This window comes from Balaenoptera ricei, chromosome 1, assembly GCF_028023285.1.
Source record: "Balaenoptera ricei isolate mBalRic1 chromosome 1, mBalRic1.hap2, whole genome shotgun sequence".
Taxonomy (NCBI): Eukaryota; Metazoa; Chordata; class Mammalia; order Artiodactyla; family Balaenopteridae; genus Balaenoptera; species Balaenoptera ricei.
Genome location: NC_082639.1, coordinates 12,822,543 through 12,837,863, shown reverse-complemented (window position 1 = coordinate 12,837,863; position 15,321 = coordinate 12,822,543). Strand labels below are relative to the sequence as shown.

General features: G+C 48.2%; 1 pseudogene; it reads left to right on the top strand.

Annotated features, from left to right (window-relative positions):
* Positions 1-7,646: 7,646 nt before the first annotated feature.
* On the top strand, positions 7,647-9,640 carry LOC132348033 (polyadenylate-binding protein 4-like; annotated as a pseudogene).
* Positions 9,641-15,321: the final 5,681 nt, after the last annotated feature.

Here is a 15,321-nt window from a genome sequence, read left to right as displayed (position 1 = left end):
ATTTGGGGACAGTGGCTCCTGCCTTTGGGGGCCAAAGCCCCAGATCTCTCCAACCCCAGAGCTGAAGACACCAAGTGCCTATTTGTGGATGTTTATCTGGAGACTTAGACTTTGGGGTGTGTGTGTGTGTGTGTGTGTGTGTGTGTGTGTGTGTTTGGTTAATGTGGGTTTTGGGGCTTTCTTTCATTTTTTTCTAGTCTGCCTTAAAGGGAAGTGAGTGCTTCCCAGGTGGAGACAGTGTGTGTTTCTAGATTTTTCTAAGGCTCTCCCCATCAATAAGTCAGTAACTTCTGATGATTCTGGAGCCCCCAGGACTCACTCATTCCCATCTTGCTTGCCCATTCGTGTGACTACCCTTGGCGTGGACATCTCCCCCAGTCCCCCCTGGACTCATCACTCTTCCCCACCCACCACTCTCTGTAAATGTAGACCTAGAATACACTTCTGTGTTGCAAAACTCAGCTAAGTTCCTGTTTCAATCTTTATTTTGAAATATTTTGTATAAGAGAGCAGAGGGTATCATGAAGATGGCAAGAAGCGGGGCACAGTTTCAGCTTTCTGGACGAGAGGCCATGCTGGAGATCAAAAGATGTTTGGGGAAGAACCTGAGTAAACAGCAAGAAAATAAATGGTCAGAGGGGAAGTCATGTGGCTGTTGGTGTGATGTTCATGGTTGCTTCACGGCCACGGCCTGGAAGGAGGCAGGCCATACGCGGGCCCTCTCCTGGTCCTCCAGCCCCTGCCCTTCTGCATACAGGGTCAGGGCTCTCAGCAAGGGTATCTCAAGGGTTTGGAATCCCACACGCATTCAGTAGGTGTGTATCAAATGGCCACCACCCAAGGTCAAGACCAACACCCACAATAAAGTCTGACAGTGTTTCTGGTGGGGCTCCCCAAAAGCAGACCCCGAGGTGAGCATTTGGGAACAAGTGACTTATTAAGGAAGAGCCTCCAGGAGAAACCAGGGAGTGGAGGGAACAGGACCAGGAATGGGAAGAAGCCAAGAGTGTGATTTCAGATGTAGCCTCAGCCTGGTCACAGGAGAGCTCTAGAGCATAAGTGGCAGCTCAGTTGTTCCATCTGGAGGCCGAGTTTCGTGTACGTACACGAGTCGGTCATTAGCTATGGGGACTTTGGCTCTCTGAACAGGCAAGGGGGCACCCGTAGCCTACGGGCAATCATCCAGCTGTAGTTTTGTTTCTTGTTTTGGTTTTTGCCACACCATATGGCTTGCAGGATCTTAGTTCCCTGATCAAAGATTGAACCCGCGCCCTTGGCGGCAGTGATAGTGCAGAGTCCTAACCACTGGACCACCAGGGAATTCCCCACAGCTGTAGTTTTTAGCAGCAGAGTCACAAGAGCTGGGGAATGGGCCAGAAAAGGATCTGGGCAGAGCACCGACTGTGTCCACTGCTCTGAGTAATATCATGTTCTCGTAATATGGAATTGTTGCACGTGGGTATTTATGATTTGACCCATGGTATAAAATCCATACAACATAGCCACGATCTAACAAGGTCTTTGTGAACAAACCCCTGAGGCTCTAAAATAGAACCACCTAGTTGGTTGCTACACCTAGAAGCCACTTCCAAGCACTTTGGAATGCAGCTGGGGGGTTCTTACCCCTCAGCCCCATCTTGGGTTTCTGGACAGATGTTCTGATGCAGCCATTTTCAAAGGCCACTGCAAAATGAAAATCACTAGTTCTCTTATTCCTGGACTTAGCCCATGGGTCCAGCCCTCTGAGGTCATTCTTCCCTTTTATACCCAACTAATGTGGCCCAAGCCAATCTTCTATGGGGTTTTCCTGACACACCTATTTCTGAGACTCCCCAAGGGATGCTGGTGTGTTAAACCCATCCTGCTGGTGTTTTCACATCTTGGCCACTCACTCACCTCAGGATTGCTGGAAGTCACCCTGAGACGTCTAGAACAGCACCTTCCAATAGAAATACAATGCAAGGGGCTTCCCTGGTGGCACAGTGGTTAAGAACCCGCCTGCCAGTGCAGGGGACACAAGTTCAAGCCCTGGTCCAGGAAGATCCCACATGCCGTGGAGCAACAAACCCCGTGCGCCACAACTACTGAGCCTGCGCTCTAGAGCCCGCGAGCCACAACTACTGAGCCCGCGTGCCACAACTACTGAAGCCCACACGCCTAGAGCCCATGCTCCGCAATAAGAGAAGCCACCGCAATGAGAAGCCAGCACACCGCAATGAAGAGTAGTCCCTGCTCGCCGCAACTAGAGAAAGCCCGTGCACAGCAATGAAGACCCAACACAGCCATAAATAAATAAATAAATAAATAAACTTATAAAACAAAACAGGAGTTCCCAGAGAGCTCCCCATCCCCTTAAAAAAAAAAAGAAAAGAAATAAAATGCAAGCCCCAGATGTAATTTAAATTTCCTGGTAGCCACATTTTAAAAAGTGAAAAACAGGTGAAGTTAATTTAATAATGTCTTCTTTATTGCAGTATATCCAAATTATCATTTCAACAGGTAACCCAAATTTTTAAATATTAATGAAATATTTCACGTTCTCTTTTTTGGTAGTAAGTCTTTGAAAGCTGATATGTTTTATACTTATATCACATCTCTCTTAAGACTAGCCACATTTTAAGTGTTCGATAGCCACAGGCGGCTACCATATTGGAAGGCGCAGTTGTAGAATCCTCTCTACCAGGCTGAGTCCCAGTTATAGAAATAGGTACATTCCTTAAATCCCCAGAATCCAGCTAGGCCAACTGCAATGCTAACAAAAGTTGATTGTGGGTTTTTTTGTTTTTGTTTTTGGCTGCACCACATAGCTTGCGGGATCTTAGTTCCCCAACCAGTGATCGAACCCGCGCCCTCAGCAGTGAAAGTGCAGAGTAGTCCTATCCACTGGACTGCCAGGGAATTCCTAAAAGTTGATTGTTATAATACCAGAGAGAGAGACAGAAGATAGACATCGGCCCTCCCTGGCCCTGGTGTACAGAGCCTTGTCCCTTCAGAAGGTCCTCTTGCCTGAACCGTGGCTGCTGCCCCGTTACCAGTACTGAGCTCTCTCTTGGCAAGGGGAGTGCCTTTGGCCAAGTCCCCTCTGCCCACTTTAGGAAGTGAATCCCTACCAGCCCCATGGAAAGGGAAAACGTAACTCCCTCACCTCTAGCCTCTTTTCCCTCATCATTCCCTGGGATACAACTTGATTCTGCATTTTAATGTAAGATGTCTTTGGTTCCCAGGTGAGGGGAGTTGGGGTCCCCATTATCTCAGCCCCTTCATTCCAGATAGGATCTGATCCAGACCCTAACATAGCCAAAAGCCTGTGGGAGTGGGATCCCTCCCCCCTAAACAAAAGAGCAGCCAGGGATGAACTCTGCCTGCCCAGTGGGACTTATCCAGGATCCTTGCCCAAGTGGCATCAGCTCCAGGGGACTGACGACAATGTTATTGGTAACTCAATATAGTGCGGTGACACCAAATGGCAGCATGTGGAATCTTTCCTCTGGCTGGACTACCAGAAAAAGACATGTCCAGGCAGAAAGCTCAACTCCGCAGCCTTGTCTCAAGCCTGGCTGATGTGGCAATCTGGTTTTTTACCTATGCCTCACCCCCCAGCCAGCTGGGCTCTGGTTCAGCCCTGATTTCTGAGAAAGCAAAGGCCTGGTCTCCAGCTAGTCTCTAAGCAAACTACCCAGTTCAGTTTGCTTTTGCCTCAGCCCCTCACGGTCTGCAAGCTAAGGCCCACTTTATCACAGTCATGGGTAAACCCCATGATGACCCTTTAAGGACAGTCTCTGACCGGCATTCTAGGGCCCTACTCACACGCTTCTCTGCCACTGAAGTGTTAAAAGATACCTTTAAAAGGACTGATTTGTTTTCCTCCGATGGCAATTCCTGGCACATAGTCAGTGCTCAGCAAATATGTTTTGAATAAAACAATGAAACGCCTGTTCAGCTAGGCAATGGAAGCAGAAATAGTCCAATCAGATGAGGTAATAATAGCCACCATTTCTCAAACACTGACTACCTGCCAGGCACCTGCCAGGTTGAACTATATGAAATGCCATTTTTAAAGGTCACAAGGGTCAAATAGAGATGATTTCATATGGTTCAGCCTAATAGTTTACATTCATCATCTCATCTAATTCTCACAACAAAGCTATGAGAATTATCCCCACTTTATAGATGAGGAAACTGAGGCTCAGAGAGGAAGTGACTTGCTCCAGTTTACACAGCAGGAAGCAGCAGAACCTGGATTTGTACCCAAGTGGTCTGATTCCAGAGCTCACCCGCTGAACACCTGCTCTTGACTACCTCATCTTAGGAACAACTTTCTAACCCAAGTTCAATGAGTCATCATTCTTTTCTTCATAAATGTTGCCTCTGCACTTGTCATTTTTTAGCATACTAGATGAACTATTTCGAATCTTATAACGAGAACACCTGCTACCTGCAAGCAAGTGTCTGGAGATTATAGGATTCCTATAAACCCTTCAAAGGCAATAGAGCCCAAAGTGAAATAACTTCTACATAATACAGAATATGCTCTCAAGTCTTCCGCTCGGAGTCAGATGGCATCTCAAAATCATGAAATGTAAATCATACTCAATCATCCACCCATTCATTCTTTTTTGTTAATATTACTGTAAGCATCTATTGTGTGTAAAACTAGAGTGATCATATAATTTTTCATCTAAACCAGAATGAGAGGGGGCACTACTAATAATTCTACCAGTTTAACAGATGAAAACTGGAACCATGCTGAGCAAACCAGGATGTCTCTTCTCCCTGAAAACCCTGTGTCTGAGACATGATCTCATCCCTCAAGGAACTGAGAGAGTCAGGGAGACAGGAGAACAAAGAGGCAAACAGATGGGATAGACACTTGATAAATATTTGCTGAAGGGAGGAATAAATAAGGCACAACAGCTGTGGAATCATACATACACGCGCGCACACGCGTGCACGCACATACAATTATTTCCAACTAGGAGAGTGACCAAGGGTGGCCTTGGTGTTCATCTGGGCTAGACTGCTGAATGAACGCAGGAACGCATGACTGGGCAGAGAAGGGAGGAAAGGCTGCCAAGCTGAGCAAGGATACAAAGGGGTGTATGTATATGACAAGCTTGAGAAATGATGATCATAGAGAATGGCAAAGACATGGACTGAAGTCATACTGGAAATACTAGGTTTTGAGCAATGGGAACCCCCTGAAGGTTTGGGGCTGCTGCAGTCACATGACAAATCCTGTATTTTAGAAAGAGGACAGTAACATATATTTCTTTGTTGCTATTAAGCAACTACCTGAGGAGGGATTTCCCTGGTGGCGCAGTGGTTAAGACTCCGTGCTCCCAATACAGAGAGCCCAGGTTTGATCCCTGGCCAGGGAACTAGATCCCACATGCATGTGCAACTAAGAGTTCGCATGCCACAACTAAGGAGCCCGCCTGCCGCAACTAAATAAATAAGTAAATAAATAAAATATTTTTTAAAAATACACATAACATAAAATTTAAAAGAAAAAAACTACCTGAGGAATGATCAAACCATGGTACATCCCATTTATATATTTTGCAGCATGTAAGATGAAATAGATCTATGTGTACTGACATGGAAAGAGCTCCAAGACAGAGCACTTGAGGTTGGTATAAAAAAAAAAAAAAAGTCAAGCAAAGCCATGGATTTCTGTAGAAACATATATGTGTATACACATGCAAAGAAAAAGGTATGGGAGAAATCCCATGAAACTGACAATAGTAATCACCTCTGGGGAAAGAAGCGTGACCGAGGGGATTTTAAATTTATTTGTGTTGCTTGAAATTTTTACACAGTGAGAATTTAATTACATATGTACTTTTAAATAAGTTTTTAAAGCTGCCTGAAACCCTTGACATCTTATTTATGCTGAAGTCTTTCCATCCTGATTAGCATAATCTCTTCCTCCTAATAATTCACAGTTCTCTTTTACCTTTTTTCTCCCCCCAGCTGGGCTTCCCACCACCAGTTGAAAATTGATAGCTCCTTACAGATACTAATTCATTTTCTCCTCCTCCCTGTAAGGTGACTATGATTTTTTCCCCCAGTTTACACAATAGGAAACTAAGGCACAGAGAGGTTAAGTAACTTGCTGAAGGTCACGTAATAAATGGCTGTCCTCTCTCCGCCCCGGGTCGCCGCAGCCTCAGCCGCTTTCGGGCCTAGCAGCCTGAAGAAAAAAAAGAGAGAAGGATTAAAAAAAACAACAACCCAGAAACGCTTTAAAACCTTTAAAAAAAGGACTTCCCTGGTGGCACAGTGGTTAAGAATCCGCCTTTCAATGCAGGGAACACGGGTTCGAGCCCTGGTCCGGGAAGATCCCACATGCCGCGGAGCAACTAAGCCCGTGCGCCACAACTACTGAGCCCATGTGCCACAACTACTGAAGCCCGTGCACCTAGAGCCCGTGCTCCACAACAAGAGAAGCCACCGCAATGAGAAGCCCACGCATCGCAACCAGAGAAGCCCGCGCGCAGCTACGAAGACCCACCACAGCCAAAAATAAATAAATAAAAAATTTGTTTTAATCTTAAAAGAAAAGAAAGAAAGGGAAAAAAAGAGCGAATCCTCCTCGGAGGACCCGCGGGGCAGTCACTTTTGCACGCTTCCGGCCTGCCTGCCGCCGCCGCACCGAGGCGTCCGTCGGTCCCCGTCCCTCGGTGCAGTGGTGAGCCGCTCGCATGGCCGTGTTCACGCGCCTCCGCCCGCCGCCCCGCCGCGCAGCGTGGCAGCCCCGCGCCTGCCGCCCTCGCCCCCAGCGCGCCGGCCTCCGCGCTCCACGTGTCCGCGCAGCCATTCTCCCGCCCGGCGTGGCAGGCGGCTGCGCGCTCCAGCCGCCCCGCGCTTGCCCAGTGGGCACCGACAAGTATTTGGTTTCCCTCTTACCCGGGCTGCTGTCATCTTAAACCGCCGGGAGCCCGAGGCCTATATTTATAGAGAAACGCACGTTCCGGAGGCCACCGTGGGCACCATGGGGTTACCTCTGGAAGAATTTTTGTAATTTGGAGGACAGTCCCCGTTTTAATTTTTTTCACTTTTTGAAATTGGGAGCTTCCAGACCAGGGCAGCTGAAAATTACAAACTCCCAGGGAGGGCCATATTGTTTTTGAGAGCCTCTTGAATTGTATTTATTTATTTATTTATTTTTGGCTGTGTTGGGTCTTCGTTTCTGCGCGAGGGCTTTCTCTAGTTGCAGAGAGCGGGGGCCCCTCTTCATTGCGGTGCGCGGGCCTCTCACTATCAGGGCCTCTCTTGCTGCGGAGCACAGGTTCTAGACGCGCAGGATCAGTAGGTGTGGCTCACAGGCCCAGCTGCTCCGCGGCATGTGGGACCCTCCCAGACCAGGGCTCGAACCCGTGTGCCCTGCATTGACAAGCAGATTCTCAACCACTGCGCCACCAGGGAAGCCCTGTTTTTGAGAGCCTTTTGTCTGCGGTTTGGCAGTCTCGTCCGAGCCGTCCCCGGACTCCTCTCCGGCCCTCACCTCAGAGCCGACTCCAGCTTCTCTGAGCGTCACTGCCACCTGTGAGCCGCGGCACCGGCCACGGCTCGGAGGGGAGCCCCCTTTGTCCTGTGTGGTCCCTCTAAGAAGTCCTCCTGGCGGGGCTCAGGGTGGTGGGGAGATGAACGCTGCGGCCAGCAGCTACCCCATGGCCTCCCTGTACGTGGGTGACCTGTACTCGGACGTCACCGAGGCCATGCTGAACGAAAAGTTCAGTCCTGCGGGACCTGTGCTGTCCATCTGGGTCTGCCGCGATATGCTCACCCGCCACTCCCTGGGTTATGCCCACCCGCCACTCCCTGGGTTATGCCCACATCAACTTCCAGCAGACAGCTTTCGCGGAGCGGGCCTTGGATACCACGAGCTTTGATGTGATTAAGGTAAAGCCAATCCATATCATGTGGGCTCAGAGGGATCCCTCTTTGAGAAAAGTTGGTGTGGGAAATACCTTCATCAAGAACCCTGGACATATAGATAACAAGGCACTGTATGATACTTTTTCTGCTTTTGGAAACATTGTCCTGCAAGGCGGTGTGTGATGAGAACGGCTCTAAGAATTATGCCTTTGTCCACTTTGAGACCCAGGAGGCTCCCGGCAAGGTCATCGAGAGGATGAATGGCATGCTCCTCAATGACCGCAGAGTGTTTGTGGGCAGATTCAAGTATCGAAAAGAGTGGGAAGCTGAGCTTGGAGCCAAAGCCAAGGAATTCACCAATGTTTATATCAAAAACTTTGGGGAAGAGGTGGATGATGAGAGTCTGAAAGAGCTATTCAGCCAGTTTGGTAAGACTCTAAGTGTCAAGGTGATGAGAGATCCCAGTGGGAAATCCAAAGGCTTTGGCTTTGTGAGTTACAAAAAACACGAGGATGCCAATAAGGCCGTGGAAGAGATGAATGGAAAAGAAATCAGTGGGAAAGTCATTTTCATCGACCATGCACAGAACAAAGTGGAACGGCAGGCCGAGTTAAAGAGAAAATTTGAACAGCTGAAACAGGAGAGAATTACTCACTATCAGGGGGTGAATCTCTACATTAAGAACTTGGATAACACCACTGATGATGAGAAGTTAAGGAAAAAGTTCTCTCCTTTTGGATCAATCAGCAGTGCTAAGGTGATGCTGGAGGATGGGAGAAGCAAAGGGTTTGCCTTTGTCTGCTTCTCATCCCCTGAAGAGGCAACCAAAGCAGTCACGGAGATGAACGGACGCATCATGGGCTTCAAGCCACTGTATGTCGCCCTGGCCCAGAGAAAGGAAGAGAGAAAGGCTCAGCTGACCAACCAGTATATGCAGCGGGTGGCCAGGATGAGAGCAGTCCCCGCCAATGCCATCTTAAATCATTTCCAGCAGCTGGGGGCTACTTTGTGCCAGCAGTTGCACAGGCCCAGGGAAGACCTCCGTATTACCTAACCAGTTAGCACAGATGAGGCCTAATCCACGCTGCAGCAAGGGGGGGAGACCTCAAGGCTTCCAAGGAATGCCAAGTGCTATACGCCAGTCTGGGTCTCATCCAGCTCTTCGCCATCTGGCTCCAACTGGTAATGCTCTGGCCTCTCGCGGCCTCCCTACTACCGCTCAGAGAGTCGGATCTGAGTGCCCAGACCGCTTGGCTATGGACTTTGGTGGGGCTGGTGCCGCCCAGCAAGGGCCGACTGACAGCTGCCAGTCTGGAGGTGTTTCCGCAGCTGTGCAGAACCTAGCGCTTCGTGCTGCTGTTGCTGTCACTGCTCCTCGGGCTGTTGCACCTTACAAATACGCCTCCGGTGTCCACAGCCCTCACCCTGCCATCCGGCCCCTGCAGGCACCCCAGCCTGCGGTCCATGTGCAGGGGCAGGAGCCGCTGACCGCCTCCATGCTGGCCGCAGCAGCCCCCCAGGAACAGAAGCAGATGCTGGGTGAACGTTTGTTCCTGCTCATCCAGACGATGCACTCAAACCTGGCCGGGAAGATTACGGGGATGCTGCTGGAGATCGACAGCTCGGAGCTGCTGCACATGCTGGAGTCCCCGAGTCTCTCCGCTCCCACGTGGAGGAAGCTGTGGCGGTCCTACAGGCTCATCATGCCAAGAAAGAAGGTGCCCAGAAGGTGGGCGCTGTCGCTGCGGCTACCTCTTAGACAAGGACAAAACGATTCACAAGCCAAATAAGCCCTCATGGAATTCAGCTCAAGGTTTGAAGACTTCCTAGCTTGTCCTATGGACCTCAACACCAAGAACCACAAATGGCAAATTTAATAGGTCATTTTGTATCAAAAGGTCAATTATGACGTGCCTAGAATTTTTCAATTAAAAGAATATATTCTCTGGGTTCTGATATGGCCCAGACAGTGTTAACTTTTTTTTTCTATTGTGAGTTTTGATTTTTTTCCCCCAGAAATTGGTGTTATTTGATGTACCCAAGTCTTAAGTTTCTCAATAAAGAAAAAAATCTCCATAATAAATAAATAAATAAAAATAAATGGCTGATATAACAGGATCTCAACCTCCCAAAGGACTGCATACTTAACCATTCCATCTCCCTGCCTCTCTGGAAAGTCAACTTGCTTTTAATATTCTGCATCCCTCTGACATCTTTTGCTTTCACTGAGTCGATATCTAGCCATTACAAATGAAATTTAACCACCATTCCCTTTTTGCATTTCATTTACATTGTTCTGTCTCTGATACAAAGGGGTGTTCAAAATTCAGATTCAGCTGGAAAGGGAGTTTTATCACATACTGTGTTTAAAAAGCACACACCCACACACATGAGAGGACCAAATTAACTGCTAATTTGAGAGTATGCTGGTGATGTGGCAGGCAGATGAGAGCGAGACAGAGGTTAGCAGTGTGGGTGAGCTCTAATTTGTTTGTGTGTGTGTGGTGCTATAGGGTCCACCAACGTGGCAGTCCCCAGAAAGCCTCAGGTCACTTGCTAAGTCCCAGCAGCTGAGCTGACTTCAGCTGTGTGAAACGCAGCCCCGTCTGGAATGGGGGTGGCTTGTGACTTTTTTGCTCCGGGAGTTCATAGAGACTGCTCATGAAATTGGAGAAGTTTGTAGCATATGATTGTCCCCATCCCACTCAGACAGAATATTTTGAGAAGTCTAATTATATAGTGAGGGTGGAAGGGAGAAGGTTTAGATAAGCCCTTTCTAAGGGCAGGTTGGAAAGGGCTGGTAGGGAGCCCTGGGCAGTTCTGCGAGGCAGGGGCGCCCTCTGCAGGTAAACCAGAGGGGCTGCAACCACTGTGTTCCCATGGGCCTTGGGGGCATGTCCATAGCCCAGCCATCCCCCTAACAGAAGATGCTCACCTCCTAGCTGTGTGGCTTAGGGTGAGTTGTTGACCCTCTCTGAGGCTCAGTTGCTTCAACTGTAAAGGACAAAAACCCCTACCTCGTGAAGTTGCTGTAATGATCAGAGAGAGAAAAGGCACCCAAACTGCTCTGCAGAGGGCCTGGTACGCAGTAAGTCTTCCAAATGTGGCAGCTACTACCAGCAGAGGCAGTAGCAGCAACAGCCCCATTATCACTGTCACTGGCATCTTGAACAATAGTAAAGATGACGACGGAGTGATCTAGCAGAGGGAGAAGGGCTTCTCTGAGAGCAAGCACAGGCAGGGCTGGGGCAGGGGCTGGAGGAAATCGGGGCCAGGCAGCCCAAAAGCATTTTGATTTACCAACTATGTCTATTCCAATTCTGGGAGACAGTTTTCACCTCCTCTTCTCCCTAGAGCCCCACGGTGCCGAATTACTCTGCTCCCTGGAAGCAAAATACCCCAGGCAGAGAGCTGGGATATACTTGGAGGAGCCCAGATGTTTGCAAATCTCACAGTGGTGGTGGACCTGCTCACACTGATCCACAGAAGGGACTCTTTCCACAGCTGAAGGGAAGGAAGGAGCCCCTTCTGTCTAACTTTGTCTCCTACCATGACTCAGCCCCCAGCCTCTCTGTAAGGGTGTCCTGCTTTCCCCCTCCTTCCACCTCCCCACCTCCCCCCACCCCCCATAGATCAGAGGGCTGGACCAGGTGGAGGCCTGGGCTGTGATCACCACCATCCCTTTCCTCCACCATTCCTGCCCACCCAGGCTCACTCCTTCCTTCACTCTGGTCCCTGCAAAAGCACCCAACCCTCTTGACGTATCCTAAAAGGTCTCTAATGCTAACTACAGGGAAACAAACAGGTTAGCAAGACGAAGACAAGATGGAGAAGTTACTGAAAATAAGTAAAGGAAGAGTAGTCTCTGGTCTTCACCAGGACAAAAAGGAACCAGGTTGATTGCTCCCAGTTCCCCTGACTGACTCAGTTCTCTGGTTTTTCTTGGAGAATACTTCCTTTACTTAAAATTTTGATGTTTTGCTCATCATGAACTTTTTTGCATTTTTTAATAGTGCACTAAAATATTACTTATCTTAACGAACAGAGTTTTTTGACCACCTTAAATTCCATGCACTCACCTTGCTCTAGTTCTGGCCCAGAGATTAAAGCTGCCTGGGTCTCCACTGGGCTCCCTTCTCCCCACACAACCCACCCTTAACCCCATCTCTCTTTTCACCTTCTACAAGGAACAGGAACAGCTTATTCTTTGTTTTTATTGACTCCTTGCTAGGTCCCAAGCCAGGCACTTTGGAGACAAAGACGAATTTTTTCATTCATTAAATGTTTTTTGGCCACCTTCTGGGTGCCCGGTCACTGTGCCAGGCCCTGGGGACACAACAGTGAACAAGATAGACATAGTTCTTGACCTCTGGTGTGAGAAGTTCAGATGATAAATATATTCGTAAAGAATTAAAAACAACTTGCAGATAGCAATAAGTTCTACAAGGAAAATAAAGCGAATAGGCCATGCCCTCAAAATGCCCACAGTCTGGGGAGACACACATATAAATGGGTAATTGTTAAACCAGGTGTTATGTACATGGATGGCAGATGCAGAGGATGTTTCGATGGAGGTGGTCAAGGGGTGATTTCCTAGGGAGGAGAAAGTTGGAACTGAATCTTAAATGGTGAGGAATTGGCCACGTAGAAAAGGAGGAAATGGCACCCCAGATCCCATTATGGAAGTGAGCAAAGGCTTGGAGGTGAGGAACAAGGAGGGGAACAGAGCTGGTTTTATCACAGGGAGAGATGAGACAGGAGGGGCCAGTCTTGGAGGCCACTGGGACCCCAGGTGGAAATGCTCAGAAGATGGCTGGAAACGAGAGAGGGTCGATGGAAGACGATGGCCCATTAGTCGAAAGCAAATAAAATTCTGAATTTTAGATGAGAAGGCCCCTGAGTCCCAGCACAGGGATCTATTGGGGTGGAGTGAGTTTTTCTCAGAGACAAAAATCTCCCAGGCTATAAAATCATCAGGTATTTTTCCCCCTAAATTCAACCTTCCTTAGCCCTCTGCCTGGAGGGAATCCAGTCTGGTTGCCCTAAATGACAAGACACTCAAAACATAGTTGAGTGTACAAATGACAATTGATTCTATGCTTTTTGGTTTTAATTTTTAATTTCCAGCCCTTGGAGAAGAAAGAGGTCCTGAAGCAAGATCCCCACCCATAATTGTTCAGCTTTCTCATTATCCAAAGACTTAAGTCTGTAAAATGGAGTTAGTTATGCCAACCCCAAAAAAAGTTGTTATGAGGACTAAAGGAGACTGCTTATGTAAACACATTTGTGAGTGATTGAAGTTCAGAATAAACATAAAGCCTCTAGCTAACCGGCGAAAAGCAGTACTTCACTAGCTAGACAAGTGGAAACAAACCAAATAACTTTGGGTCTTATCACAGACACCTTGGGAAGATACGTCAGGAGCAGGCCGTGAAAATCTCTAAGTCCTCCTGTAGCTGTGCCTTTCTGGAATCCCAAAGTTCAGGGCGGAGGTACAGCTGCCCAGGAATTTATTTCTCCATAAATTTGAGCTCCCCAAATCCCCAAGAAGCCCAGGAATGATGTGACTGCAGGGCGCGTGGGCCCATTAGCACCAAGAGCACCTCCATAAATCAAGGTCTCACTCCCGCTGGCCTCAGACTGCTTTTTCCAAGGTGACTGGACAAAGTAAAAGGGTAGTCACAAACCTAGGGGTGGCATCTGCCTTTGAGAAGAAAGAACCCTGCAAATGCCTACAGGACCAATTCTCTAGAAACACATCGCTCAGAAGGAGAGGTCACTCTTCCTTCACCTCAGAAGGTAATGCAACCAGGAGGACTTCAAGGGAGAGTGATAATCTTCCCAGGAGTTCATCCAATTTGGGTAGCCCCTTGAGGCAGACTTGGAGGAGCCCTATTCCAGTGCAGGGTCAGCCCCAGTGAAAAGTCAAGGTGACCACAGCCCTGTCACCAGTTACCCTTAGGGCAGCCACCCAAGGCAGCCCCCCAAGGCAGCCATGTGAATCACAGAATCTTAAATCAGGTGGCACAACACCCTGATGATACAGGCAAGGGAACTATAGGCCAGAGATGGGGAGGGACTAGTCCAAGGTCACACAGTCTCCAGGGGAAGATTCAAGGTTAGACCCAGGGGTCCTGGCTGTTTCTTGTGGCCTCACTACACACCTCCTCTAATGAGACCACATGGCAGTTCTAGCCCAGGACTCCAGAAACTAAGGCTCATCCACCAATTCATTCGGCCACCTTAATTTCTCCAGTAGCATCTAAATTATGTGTGTGGAAGCCAAAGAATATAAAAAGGTGCCTTTCACAAGGGTAGGGGATTAAGAAGTACAAACTACTAAGAAAAATAAACAAGCTACAAGGATATATAGTACAATACAGGGAATATACCCAGTATTTTATAATAACTATAAATGGAGCATAACCTTTAAATTTTGTGAATCACGTCATACACCTGAAACTTATATAATATTACACATAAACTATAACCTCAATTGTTTTTTTCTTTTGGCCATGCCACGCAGCTTGCAGGATCTCAGTTCCCTGATCAGGGACTGAACCCTGGCCTCCACAGTGAAAGTGCCAAATCCTAACCACTACGCCACCAGGGAACTCCCTCAATGTTTTAAAAAGGTGCCTTTCAGGGACTTCCCTGGTGGTACAGTGGTTAAGACTTCATGCTCCCAATGCAGGGGGCCCAGGTTTGATCCCTGGTCAGGGAACTAGATCCTGCATGCCGCAACTAAAGATCTCCCGTGCGGCAAAGAAGATCCTGCATGCGGCAATGAAGATCCCATGTGCCGCAACTAAGACCCGGCGCAGCCAAATAAATTAAAATAAATATTTTAAAAATATATATAAAAAAATAAAAAGGTACCTTTCTTGGACTTCCCTGGTGGCGCAGTGGTTAAGACTCCACCTGCCAATACAGGGAACACAGGTTCGAGCGCTGGTCCGGGAAGATCCCACATGCCGTGGAGCAACTAAGCACGTATGCCACAACTACTGAGCCTGCGCTCTAGAGCCCGCGAGCCACAACTACCGAAGCCTGCGCGCCTAGAGCTCATACTCCGCAACAAGAGAAGCCACCGCAATGAGAAGCCTGCGCACCGCAACGAAACGTAGCCCCCGCTCACCGCAACTAGAGAAAGCCTGCACGCAGCAACGAAGACCCAACGCAGCCAAAAATAAAATATAAATAAATAAACTTATTAAACAAATAAATAAAATAAAAATAAAAACCTGCCTTTCATATGTCAAAAACAAGTGGGCAGAGAAGGAAAAACATCATCCTGGGAAACACATGTACCTGCAAAGTTAGCTAACTACATAAACTGCGGGAGGAGACTGAAGAGACCATGTGACTTGGAAGACAGAGGTCACACCTGCCCAAGGTAATCAAGCCCCCAGAGTTGTTACCGACCAGTGTTCTCGGCCT